The 13,010-nt window shown below is 34.0% G+C and overlaps 1 protein-coding gene across 4 annotated transcripts in view; it reads right to left on the bottom strand.

Annotated features, from left to right (window-relative positions):
* The window catches only part of Erbb4 (erb-b2 receptor tyrosine kinase 4), a 1,016,453-nt gene that overhangs the window by 602,797 nt on the left and 400,646 nt on the right, over positions 1-13,010 (bottom strand). The window lies entirely within an intron of this gene.

Raw genomic sequence — 13,010 nt, 5'->3', positions numbered from 1 at the left:
GAACTATATTAAAGGGTCAAAGCCTCAGGAATGATCTTAATTTTAAAAAACTCAAGTTCCAGAGGATCTGATGCCTTCTTCTGGTCCCCATGAACACCAGTTAGATATGTGGTGCATATATACACCTGTAGGCCAAACACTCAAACATAAAACATTAATAAATAAAATTTCAAAAGATAACATATTAGTGTTTCCCCCCATGAACTGTAAGTTTCTTATTGTAAACAATTTTACCCCTTCAATTTGGATTCAAACATGCACCCAACATCATGATTAATATGACCTGTTTATGTCCTGCTTAAATTATATGCTCCATCTGTATACTTTGCATATTTATGTAGGACTGTTTCCCTTTCAATAATATGGTCAGAGATACTTCACTCAATAATGTAGATGGCCCTCTAATTTCACCCTTCTAAAAAATTGTGGGAATTCTGACTCTCACTAACAGACACAAAATTTATTTGCAAGTTGAGTGCAAACACCCTTCTTTGTAAGTTGCATTACTAATAGTGGTTCTCTAATTGGTATATAAATTAAGTAAATGTAGTGTGGGAATATTGTCCTGAGAGTCATGGAATTATATTTTGAGTATCTAAGTAGTTGACAATATTAGGACAAATCATTCAAAATTGCTTTAAGAAGGAAAAACAATTTGGTTGGTGGAACACCATAAGAATGAAGGCAATGTCTTTTTTATCTCAGATATTTTTAAAATCAATAGTACTATTACCAAATATATCTCACATGCTATATGAGTTCACCAAATTTATAAATATCTGACATCCAGATTTACTTTACACTTCAAGAAGAGATTGTAATCTATATGTCTACATAACTCCTTAAATTGGTGTCAACTTTGGGCTCAAACAGCAATGAGAACTATTTGGCAATATGTGAGAAAGACAGGATGTGGAACTGTGAAAATATCTATAATGACTTAAATAGATTACATGTCATTAAGATCCCTCTGGGATGTCAAGGTCAAAATGAGCGAAGGCTCTCATTGCTCATCAGTGAAGTTAGTCTGTAGCCACTCTTTAAGAACTATTACCCAACTTCACAGAGCTAGAATCAATTTACAGGATTTAATGATCAGTTAAAATAAAAATGTGCTTGTTCTCAGTGAAGTGATGGCGAAGGTGCCTGTAACAATTGTAGGTCTGAACTGGAATTATTTAATAAGTAGTCTGGTTGGAAGCAATTGGTCTCCAAGGAATGTTAGGTAATTTTCCCTCAATTTGAGTTAAACATCGTGCCAGAAAAAGAATTCTAATGACTAGTCACAAAGTGACTGCTGAAAAGTCTCCTTTCTACCTTAACAAGAGCCACAAAGGAATATGAGGGTTGGAAATAGCCACACTTACTCATTTGATTAGGTTTTAAAAGACACTTTCTCTTAAATGTGGCACAACAGAAGCCAATGTTAAGTCCTCTAGTCAGTTCTGAATAGTGCCCTAAATTCCTGCAAAATAATATACAAAGTAGCTTTTCAGGAGGGTAAAGTGACTTAATGGCTTTCCACATGTCATTCAGCAGACCACAGCCTCCAAGGCTTTATGTTACAGAAACAGACCTGTTCATGGTCTCAGTTTAATACTGAAGACAGCTGGCGATAAGGAAATGTATTTGTGTGTCTTACTCAAGGAGTGCTAGCAGGCAAGGATTTGGAATTCACATAGAGTGACTTGATGCTAAAAATATCCCTATGTTTGCTGTGTGCTTAAAGGGTGGTTTGCTATCTTAATATATTCCCTTATGCCTTTAAGAGCTATCCAGAAAAGAAAGGAACGGGTTCCTTTTATATTTCTAATTAGGACCACAATCTACTCTGTAGTTTGATAGACATGGAGTAAAATCCTGCACAAATATATACCAGATGCATCATCTTTTTTATTCTAAATACATTTTAAATAAATAGGATTATATATCTCTCCTCCCTCAAGCCTCTTCCTTGTCACTCTCTCAAATGATAGCCACCTTTTCTTTGACTGTTTTTGTTCCATGTGCACAAATATGTAATGCAGCCTGATGAGTCTGTTTTTGTTGTTTGTGCACATATAGTATCAGGGCTGACCACCTTGCACTGAATACCAAATTGTAGGTACTATCCTTAAGAGAGACTATTCTCTCTACTTCAGAAGATATCAGTTGTCTGTAGTTTCTTTGTCTAGAAATAGTTCCCTATGAGATGACACCAATACCCCAGCCCTTTCTACCTTAGCATGTCTATTGGTATTGTCGTTGTTCAGTTCTTGTTTATGTAGCCATTTCTAGTAGAGATAATATTATATTTCTGCATTTCTAGTAGAGAGTTTTGATATGCTGGTTTTTATAACGCCTCTGGTTTTGGTAAGTAGATTGCATTTACCCTTGGCAGTTATACTGTATGTTCTGATGTTAAGAGGGTACCATATGAAAAAGATAGCAATGTGTCTTAGACATTTTGCTTTAATAGAAAAAATTCTAGCACTGAGAATGCTAGAATGGGCTGAGAAACCCATGTCATGGCTTCATTTCTGTAGCATTTACCTATGATCTTTGGAAAGTGAGTGAAGCACTCCAAGAACAACTTTTAAAATTAGGGTATTGACTCATGGGTTGAAATCATGAAATTTACAAGTAAGTGTTTGGATCAAGAAGAGATTATACTGAACGAGATATCCCATTCCCTGAAAGAAAAATGTGGCATGTAAGATCCAAAATCTCATAAAGATAAAAATAGCAGGAAACACCACACACCAGAAAAGCCTCTTTTTACAGCAAACAGATACAATCATTGAATGCCACAACTGCACACAATAAAGAAATCAACAGATGGAAGCCAAGCCACAATGTACAAATATACATAAAAGTTCCTGTGTCTATGGCTCATGGAAAATCATGGAAGAGGAGAGGAAAGATTCTAAGGACCAGGGAACAAGGTTGTCTGTTGTAAAAGCAGTCTTTCTTAGAAATGGCTGCATAATCAAGACAAAACCAATGGATACTTTAAGGTTGAATAGGGTCAATCATTCATGCTACAACCCAAAGAATTACAAGCAAGAAATAATTGTTGGAAGAAGATGAATTGACATTTTCCAGGAATGAGTACCTTTATTGGTTATTCAGTGCAGTGGTCAGCCTTGAAAACATATACAAAGGAAGAATAAAAACAAAGTCAAAAGTTTGTATTAGTATACATTTGTGCAAACACATACATGCATATAAGTGTATATGTAACCACAATAATCAATGAAAAATGGACTATTAACAGAGACTATTAACTAAAGATTGTGGGGGCATGAGAGGGTTTTGAGTGGGCTGAGAGATGGATAGGGAAGTGGGAAAGTTATGTAAATCATTTTCAACTAAAAACAATAAAAATAAAGCTGCAAAATTATTTCTTCTGAAGTGGCAGTGATATTTATATCTTTATAAAATGTGACTGTCTTGAATACCTCAGAAATTACTTAATGTTTACAGGAAAATTAGGGTAGATCAACATTTGTGATGCAACAGAAAATGCAATGGTAAAAAGACTGTCAAAACCAACACAGTGCAAAGAGGAAAAAGGTTGCATTGGAAACTTGTTTTGGAGTGATAAGCAACAAGAAACTAATGATAGCTGGAAATGGAGTCCAATATATGGATTTCAAGATGCAAAGAGTAAAAACACTGTTCTTGTCAAAGATCTTAAAATCTATGTAAAAATAATGAAGTTGAGACAATAAACTGTATAAATAAAAAGTGAGTAAATTTAAAACGAAATAACTAAAAGACTTTTCCTGGGTGAAAGCATATGAAAGGCAAACCTGGAATGAACACTGGCAACTCTCTCTCTAACTCTCTCTCTCTCTCTCTCTCTCTCTCTCTCTCTCTCTCTCTCTCTCTCTCTCTCTCTCTCATACACACACATACACACACACACACGGTGAGGGATGCAGAAAAACAGAGACAAAGAAAGACAAAGAGAGCCATAGAGACAGACACAGAGAAAGACACATACACAAAGAAACAGAGACACACAGAGAGAGACAGACAGAGGCACAAGAGACACAGAGGAGAGAGTCACTGAGGAGAAAGAATGTGTATAATTAAACTGCAGAAGATCAGATTAAAGATATTTTAGTTTCAATATTCATAATACCTTTTATGTTCCTGAAATATTAAACTATGTACGCATAAATATCTGATCAGTCTCTTATGAACTACCTAACATTTATCCAACAGAAAATATTATCAAGCATATCATGTTCCATTGAAATCAGTAAATGCTTTTGGATTCTTATGTTAAAAGAAATTTTATTGATTTAGCATTGCATTTATTGACCAAGTAAAACAAGCTTTCTTAGTACAAAGAAAAACTTTTAAAAATGTTCTTTATTTATCTGCAGAACAGAAAGTCTTAAAGCGTTGAATTTGTATTTTGTTTCTCTATAGATCTACTTTCTTTCTGCTACCATTTTAAAGTTCCATGACTAAAAGCAACTCGGTAGGAAAGGGATTTGTATATGTCTATTCAGTCTAGGGCGTTTGTTTTTTGTTTTGTTTTAGTATTGTCTAAATTCTCAAATCCATGTGAATTTTGTGCTTATTCCATCTTTGCAAGCAAAAAACTTTCAAATTATGAATTTCCAGACAGAAAAAGATATCTAGTAGGCTTTATAATTAAGAACTGCTTTAAGTAATTTTATAACTTCCACAAAGAAAATTACAAGAATATTTTCTTCATAATTAAATTAAACTAACTATACAAGAAAGTATTGATGCCAGTAATTCAATAATCTTCCCAAAAATGCAGACAGGCAGGAACATTTTCCAATCACTCTAAAACCAATATTAATAAAGTAAAATCATAAGATTAGAAAGCTAGTAATTCAAGTTTGGTGCAATTTCTCAAAACTAACTTATGGAATTTTTTCTTAAAAGAAAATAACATGATCATCTCAACTGACAAAATTCATTACTTTCTTAAGAATAAATTGTTAAGTAACATAGGTTCAGAATAGTTATATCTCAACCTAAAATGGTATCTTGAAAACTCCACAGTGGACATTATATTTAATGACGAATATTTTGAGAGTCCAATTCTATCATTATGGGAAAGCAAACATAACCATCCTTGCTACTTCTACTAAAAAGTACACTAAAGTTCTTGTGAAAGTATTAGGGTTTGTTTTGAAATATTGAAATACTTAATTTGTGAACTCATATTATTAGTTATTTACTTTTTAAACTTTTCTCTCTCTCCATTTTTTATTCATTTTACATACAAATCACAGTTCACCCTCCCTCCTTTCCTCCTTGTTCATCCAAACATTGTGGGGAGGGACTATGTCCTGCCTCAATTTTATAAGCCAATCTTAATTATTTAATTATTATTATTATTTGGAAAATCACATTAATTTGTTGATTACTATGCTCTGTTCCAAAAGAGTACAAAGGAGAACACACAAACACACACACAAACTCTCTCTCTCTCTCTCTCTCTCTCTCTCTCTCTCTCTCTGTCTTTTTCTCACTCTCTCTCTCTCACACACACACACTTAATTTCTTAAATAATTTGATCCTTATTGAAGAAAATATGACATTAAATCAAAAGGGAAATCACAATTTCACAATCGTAATAAAAAAATTTAACATGACTAATAAAAGAATTTAACTTGCAATAACATCAATTTCACTTAATAAAAATTAAAAATGCAGGAGTATTTTTACACTAAAAGCTAAATCACAATATACTTTTGGAAAAAATAAGAATGTAAATAAGTATAAAATACCTCATGTTAAAATTGAAAGATATTACAGTGACAAACATTTACTGAGACATATACTCCCAATGTTATCCCTATCAAAATTCAAATGGATTTCTTTAGAAAATGACAAATTATTAGTAAAATTCAAATAGAAATTAAAAGTATAGTAAAAATATTAAATTATTAGAGAATTCATACTTCTTGGATTTTCAGATTGTTACCAACTCATAAAGTATGGTTCTCACAAGAAGATAGATATAAATTAATAGATTAATAAAGCATCTATTATTAGTTTAGAAACAAACTAAATTTTTGTTTAATTTAGCCAATTGTTTACACAAAGCATAGGTCATGAAGATCATTGCTGAAGAGTGGGGTAAGAACAGTATTCCCAACAAATGATGTGGGGAAAACTGCATATCTACATAGATGAGAATAAAATTAGACCTTCTTGTCTCCCCTTCTCTTCCTATATCTGTCTCATCAAAAGATAAATTAACTCTAAATGCACTCAAAATTGACAAAAATCTATAAATGTAATACTGTAAACTATGAAATAAATAAATGAATCTTTATGTTTTTGTTTAGGCTAAAGCTGTTATAATTACTCTCAACTTTAAAATTGAATTTGAATATGCTCATTTACATATAATGACAAGAAAATCTCCATTTATGTTGTTATTCTGTACCAAAGAATGTATTTTTTTCAAACCTAAGAAGCAGTTTACTATTCTCAATTTCTTTCCATGATATAAACATGATACAATATGATACAAACATGATACAATATGAGAGCTATGGCCATTATTGCTTTCATATTGTATTAATTCCTGATTTGATGATCTGAGGAAAAGTAGCAATAAGAATTCAGCCTGGTTGCTAGCATTCTGCCATTACAGAAGAGCATGCCTTGAGTATTTCACTTATCTCAACCCCTATGTAAGGAAGAGAAAATAGACAACAACTAAATAGAGTTTCTTTGTGAATCTGTCACGTTTCTATCACACTGACTATTCCTGGTGCATATAAAGACAGCTGATATGTAAATATTTGTTTAAGAAAGATCTCCATGATCTAATCCATATTATATTTCTGAGCTAACAATGACCTTTTTAATTGAATTGAAATCACTTCAATTAAATTCAACAGAAGAATGAGGAAAACATTCTGAAACACAGTTTAAATCAATATCATTGATTTCTAGAGCTCCATATTTAAAAACTGATAAACAGTCAGTTCCTGAGAGAAGTGACCATAGACACTAATCAGAAGGATAGTGCATTGACAAGGTAATGCAGCCTTGTGTTTTTAGAAACATCTACATAATAAGGTTGTAGTAACTTCATCAGTTCAGTGTTTCAGTACAAAAGGCAATAGTCTTCCATCAATGATGAAATCACTAAATGCATAAACTACAGTGCTAAAGTGTATAGCTTTGAAAAATGTTCAATCAGAATATTTATTCATGAGAAAGAATACTTGAACACTAGAGGCACAAAGTGTGTCATTTTTCTTTTTTTCTGTATGTCAGGAAATGAGTTTGCTTCTGTTATAAGGCTATCATGATAAAATATGTAACAAGCAAATTAATTGTCTACATTGGCTAACTATTCATTTCTCAGTAGTTTGATTCATAGTTGGAGTAGTTGAAAATGAAAATCTACCCTTATAAATTAGAAGAGATGCTTCAGTTGTATTAATGAAGACAGTACATATCTATTGAAGACTTATGATGTGTTAGACACAATAGGTGCTTTTATCAGTTGTATATTGTTAATACTTTCAGTAGCATAAAGAAAAATATTGTCATACTGAGTTTATGGGTTGATGGGAGGTTCAGAAAAAGAAACAAAAAAATCAGTCTGGTACTCTACCAAAGCAGGAACACTTAGTTTCAAATTATTTCTGAATCTATCTTTTCCAGTTTATTGAATCTTTCTATATAGCAACATTCAGGTGTTTGCATTTAAACCAAGGGTCAATGAAAGTCTAAACACAGCAATAGCATCTATAGATTAATTATACTGTATGTCAAGAACAGTATGCTCAGCTGTCTCTGCTGTTTTTGCCAGCCTATTCTTTGCCAATTTGCTCATCGCTCCTCTCTCTCTGTCGCTGGGTTCCTTAGGTTCAGTTCAGTGTTTAACCGTGGGTGTTTGCCTCTGCTTCCATCATTCACTGGATGAAGGCCCAGGATGGTTATAGACATCAAGTTCATTATCAGGAATGGGCATTCGGGGTGGTCTCTACACTATTGCTTAGCTTGCCAATTGGCGTCATCCCTTTAGATCACTAGAGGTCACAATGGTGCCTGATCTGTCTTCGTGTGTCCATAACACAAAGAGGGATGCTCTCAGCCTGGACTCTTAGGGGAGTGCCTGGACCCTAGATATCCCGTAGTTGGAAGGAATTGGCAATAGGGTGGGAGGATTGGGGGCATGGTGGGGGGTGCGGGAGGAGAGGAGGTAGAGGGAACTGGGATTGACATGTAGAACAAGCTGTTTAAGATTAAAATTTTAAAAAAGTAAAAAAAAAAAAAGAACAGTATGCTCACCTGGGATTGACAGAATATTATTATTTTCTTATGCTTGCCATTGGTGAATTTTACATGAACTCCCTGAAACTATTCAGGCCATGATTTTCTAGATATCATAGTGAAAGAGAACGGACAGGAACCTCAGTGTAAAGATGCCATTGTACATACTTAATGTCTCAGTTTAAATTCACAAGACAAGTTCTCAAACTGTAATCTCCCTGAATTGATTCTGCACTCCTTTTCTCCATTATATATCTAGCTCACTGTCCTTAGGACAGAAAGATCTCTGAGTAAATTAAAGTCTGTCTAGCTGAAGTCTCCAGTGAAAGATGTATGCTTTCCAAAACAGGTGAGAAGAGTTGGCCATAGGAATTCATGCACTTTGTTGAAGTATGGAGGGCTTATTTTACAACTGTTAATTGAATCTCATGATAATAAGCTGAAGACCTTTCAATGCTCTCACATATTATTTTAAACCCTATTCTTAGTTTTTGTAACTGTAACTATTTATTCAGTGATCCATTTTAATAGCTATTTATTAAATGCCTATGGTAAACAGCCTACATTAAATTATACAAATACAGAATGCAGAAGAATGTCTTGAATTATTAGATGACATGAAGTTATTCTTGGAATTAAGCAAATTAATATATAATCAAAAGTTAAGGTTAATGCTAAGAGGTAAATTAATAATTTCAAAGGGCAATTTAGGAAAAATTGACTTATGTTTGAGATAAATCTTCCCTGAGAAAATAACAATTGAGTAAATCATGGAGTCCAGTACAAATTGACTAGAAAAAGAGAATTAGAAATTGAGATATTTTGCAGGCAGACATAAAACAAAGGCAGCGGCATAAGTGGACAGGATTATTGAGAGTAAGGGATAACTATTGGTCCAGTTGTGGAAAAAAACTTAGCCCAAATGGGGAAAGACTCACAGACTGTGTCCCAATCTGTATCATAGCTTTTCATCTTTATCTCAAGAAATATTCCAGGATGTACCAAGATTTTACAATGTATTTATGTGGAGATTGATAGGTGTAAATGTAAAAATCTTTCCAGGTAAATTATAAAGAAATCAGAGCTACAGTGAAGAGTGCCCAACTCTGACACCAGTTAACTCACTGAGGAAATTGTTATGTTAAGTGAGGGCCTTCACAGTCTTCAGTTGTTTACAATTCAATATCCACTAATATATAATATTGAGAAATACAGAAGCAAAAATTACATAATACAGAAAATAATAAAAAGTTAATTAGTGTCACACTTAAAAGCAGAAAGCAGAGTGTAGAAAGGAGAAAATATACCACAAATAGTCACCAACATTCAACATAAAATCTTCAGAGCTCTAGAAAATCAGCTCTCAACTAGTGGCTTTTCCCCCAATCTATCTTAATTGATTGTGAATAAACATTTTATTTGATGCAAAATAATGCCCAAAGAGTTGAGCTCAAAATTCAATAGTAAAATCCCACCACTAACTAGCTGATGAGCTCTTGTCAGTAGATAGCATCTAAGAGAAAGAGAGTCGGTTTTCTTTTTTTTTATCATTTTTTATTTTAATTTTAAATAGCTTGTTTTACATGTCAATCCCAGTTCCCTCTCCCTCCCCTCCTCCCACACTCCCCTTCCCCCCCTCCCTCCTACCCTATTGCTAAATCCTTCCACATAGGGGATATCTAGAGTCTGTCATTTTACTCTTGGTAGGGTCAAGGCACTCCCCTAAGAGTCCAGGCTGAGAGAGCATCTCTCTTTGTGCTATAGGCACATGAAGACAGTTTGTATACCAGGGATAGACACTGATCCACAGCTCAGGGCCCCATAGGTTGCCCAGGCCTTCTCACTGACACTCACATTTGGGGGTCCAGATCAGTCCCATGCTGGCCTCCCCACTGTCGGTCTGGGGTCCAAGAGCACTCCCCTGTTCAGATCAGCTGTCTCTGCTGGTTTTGCCAGCCCATTCTTTGCCAATTTGCTCATCACTCCTTTTCATTTATACTGTGACCACCGGGAAGTCCACAATATTCCAAGGAAGACTCTATACCCAAGAGTAGTTGAGGAACACAAATTAGACTCTCCGTAGGAAGGCTAAGCATGAAGACGAACCGACCAATGGTAGCACATGCTGTTAATCCCAGCACTGGAGAGGCAGAAATGGAAGATCTCAAAAGGAAAGTGGGAATAAGGGATGGGAAAGAGGAATAGGACAAGATAAAGAGAAAACTCTCAAAGGAGGGAGATGAAGGTGGAAAGGGTGGATGCAGGAATAAAGAAGTAGTTGGGAGATGGCGGTGAATATGATCAAAGCTCAGTGTAGGGACAGGGACAACACATAATAAGGGGGTAAAATCAACAGTAAGGATGTTTGAAACAGTTTAAGGAATCATAATATTAACAATTAACCAATCATGCTAGATATCCATATAAATATTTTAATCAAGATAGAAGATGGTCAGAGGTAAATAAAAACGTGTAAATTAATGACGTCTTAACTTTTTGGATACTATTGAAAGAATATCTCTTATGTTTTGAGCTCATGAGCAAAGAGTTGGTCATTTTAAAGCCCTCTCCAGCCAAGAAATAACACGTGGAATTTTACTTGGCCCATTGTACTCTTCTGGAAATCAGGCAAGTTAACTGTAGATGGTAAACATCATGCTAACATTTATGTAGTGTGTTTGTTGACTATTATTTTTAGATAGAGCAAAATTGGTCTTGTAAGGAATGCAGACAGACCATGTAGAAATAAAGAGAAAGGTTGGCAAATGTCAGTTTTATCTAAATAGTCGCTAAATGTGTCAAAATGAAACCCTTAAAGAGTTGTTTTTAGTGCATTCTAAACAGTGCAAAAAGATACTTATGTAAATAATAATGTAAGGAATATGGTTTGTGATTCATGTACCAATAAATCACTTCATTAAAAGTGATTCTGCAATGGTTATTCTGTTTATTCGACATATTTAACAGAAGATAAAGTGGGCCAAAAGAAGTTGGTGAGGTTTACATTGCTAAAATTTCAACATGAAACTGGGAATATCAAAATATTAAAGTTCTTCATATCACAGACTTAGAGATGATGTGTGCTCGCACCATCCAGGGACATGATAATTTTATCTGTTATGAGTAGTATTCAGTTGCTTTGAAGATATTTGAACCAGAAAGAGATTTTTGAGAATCCATTAATATTGTTTCTCAGGTTCATATTGATCCACAATTTTGATCAGAATTTCTATTTTTAAACTTCTCATAGGTGATTCTAAAAGGTGACAGGCTTGAGAATTCTGGGTATATTCCAACCCACCAGCCACCATATTTCATCTTCTCTAAGAAAACAATTTTCTAACATAGTCCAATATTTGCTAGTACTGGCAGTTTCAAGAAGTAACCCATGGAATCTGAGAACATTGTTAACATGTTCAAGTTCATGGCTGAATAGTATAGAGATGAATGAATCCAAGCCCTAGATTTGGTTATGTGTCTCTTTTGATCATAACTAATCTATTTTCTCTCTTTGGACATAATGAAAATTAACATAGCACAAGTTTTTAAAGTTCTTAAAACGCAAACACTTTAGATACTAAAGTGTTATGCACTAAAAATTATTTTCAAGGATTTTTTAAACTACTAATTAATGGCTTTGGTTAATTCAATTCTCATTCCCAAGACAAGCTATATTTATTTTGTAAGGACATATTAATTGGTATAGGCTATTGAGGATTTCTTCAAGCAGTAAGCTGTCTTGGGAAGATTGGAATATAATTTTTAATACAATTAACTGCAACAGTCAGTAGAATGTGGATGAAAAAATTAAAATGAAATAATCATTGAACTAATTATATGTTAGGCCTTTTTGTTCTTAATACTTCAGCATTTTCCAAAACAGCTGGGCTACCTGGAAATAACTACATACTGAACTGCCTCTCTGTGGGTTATATATCCCATTGTGGGTGGTTTAGCTTGGAGCCAATAGGGTAAAATGAGAAAAAAAGAAAGCTATTAGTTATATAAGATATGAATTTTGAAAATGAATAACTGGAGTTTTCTATTTTAAAATAATTATATGTTTTCACATTCCTTGGATTTGAAAGTGTATCATGCCATTTATTTTTTATAATGTTCCTAAGAGTTAATTGGATTGAAGTGCAAAGTATTGATGTAGCTACCATAGAGTTTTCAAAGATGATATTTATATTAAAGACATCTAAGGAGATATTTAATGTGATCTAGTTTACTTCGGTAATTTTAGTGACAAGATTATACATATATATTCTTCAACTGATGTGTGTATGTGTATGTGTGTGTAAAATCTTCAACTAAAATTTGGGATGAGCAAACTAAATATATCATGGCTAAAATAAGATTTAAGACCCTTTTTATACACTTTCTATTGCTACACCAACGGTAATCACTTGAGCCACCCACTTGAGGCACTGCATTTCCTTTCTGTTTATACTAGCAACTTTAACTTTGATTTTCTGTGTTTCATTGCTTCAGCTTCTTTTTGCTATAGAAGCTACCTAAGCACAGTACTTCTGAACGATGGAGGGATTGTCCAGTGGTTCAGAGCTCTTACTGCTCTTATAGATGACTTTGTTCCTAGCACCCAACTGGCTGGGGGTTCACAACCATCTATTACTCCAGTTCCTCAGGTTCTGAATCACTATTGGTCTCTGTGGACATTGTTCACACATGGTGCACAAATACATGTGAAATGCACACACATGGGGCAAACTAAA

This window comes from Mesocricetus auratus, unplaced genomic scaffold, assembly GCF_017639785.1.
Source record: "Mesocricetus auratus isolate SY011 unplaced genomic scaffold, BCM_Maur_2.0 Super-Scaffold_100010, whole genome shotgun sequence".
NCBI lineage: Eukaryota > Metazoa > Chordata > Mammalia > Rodentia > Cricetidae > Mesocricetus > Mesocricetus auratus.
Note: the sequence above shows the minus strand (reverse complement) of the source record. Positions and strands in the feature narration are given on the sequence as shown.